Source organism: Ailuropoda melanoleuca, chromosome 5 (genome assembly GCF_002007445.2).
Source record: "Ailuropoda melanoleuca isolate Jingjing chromosome 5, ASM200744v2, whole genome shotgun sequence".
Lineage (NCBI taxonomy): Eukaryota > Metazoa > Chordata > Mammalia > Carnivora > Ursidae > Ailuropoda > Ailuropoda melanoleuca.
This window is the reverse complement of record NC_048222.1, coordinates 34,670,767-34,672,137: the sequence shown is the minus strand read 5'-3', so window position 1 is coordinate 34,672,137 and position 1,371 is coordinate 34,670,767.

Below are 1,371 nucleotides of genomic sequence, written 5' to 3'. Positions count from 1 at the left end.
CATTTTACCCCAACACGATTTCCTTTGGACAGAATCAGAGGCAAACAACAACAACAACAACAAAAAGCAAATGAGCAAACCTATTGCTGTCTCCCTGAATCCACTCTCTGGGGCCCTTGTCCACAAATATCCATGACTGTTCTCTAGAATATTCCAGTTGCCTGTCTTAAGGTCAGCAGATCAAATGAGATGAATCCCAGTGTAAAGGAAGGGAGGGTCACTGTTACAAAGTCTTGTGTTTTCAAACATGTGAAACAATGCCGTCTTGCATTATTTATTCCTCACACAAATAGAAGTGCTTCCAAACAAACTAGGAGTTCCTGAGACCCTTGTTAACTCATAGGAAAAAAAAAAACATAGCTTAGCTTTTGGGAAGAGATCTGGATGAAAGTTCAGGAGAACTAAGAAACACATTACATCGAAACCACTTTAATGTAGACACGTTCTGTTTTCAAGCTACAATCCTATGTGCAAACGTATGCAATCACGTATATATACATATATACCTATATATATAATGTGTGTGTCTCTGCTCTTGTGTCTACATCACCTATTTTTCTTTGTGCATCACTAATAATCTGTGTACTTGGTTATTGATCACTCATTAACTCGATCCGTTAACCAGTTACCCATCTTTGACCAGACATTAAAGGCCGGCTATTCATTGCATCACCGAGAAAAAAAGGTCATGCTATTGTCACCATACTTACGTCTGGGGCGCTGAATGGGATGGGTGGTAGCATATCATTGAAATCTCTAGAAAATGTCATTTTGGATAACACCCAAAGTTCTTAGAAGTGGAAATGTGTGTTTGGGGGTCATACATTGAAACATAGACTCTCATATTCTGAGGATCTTTTTGGGGCAACTATTGGTAGGAATGAACCCACATGTCCCCAAAATCCTGAAATCCATACCCCTTTGGGGATGAACGGTACAGGGCAGACATTGTAAGACACTGAGAAAACAATGATAAATGTCCTCCATATCAACCTTTCTGGGTTCACTCGAAATTTCAAAAATGCATAATGTGAATATAGAATTTAGGATGCTTGGGGCGCCTGGGTGGTGCAGTCGTTAAGCGTCTGCCTTCGGCTCAGGGCGTGATCCCGGCGTTCTGGGATCGAGCCCCACGTCAGGCTCCTCTGCTGGGAGCCAGCTTCTTCCTCTCCCACTCCCCCTGCTTGTGTTCCCTCTCTCGCTGGCTGTCTCCCTGTCACATAAATAATAAAATCTTTAAAAAAAAAATTTAGGATGCTTAAAAAAACTTAAACGAACATAGACACTGCCGTATTTCCCCCCCTTGAGAACCTAGGGGTGACAAGTGAGGGGTGCAGGATATCATAGGAAGTAGTCCATTGTTCTCCATGG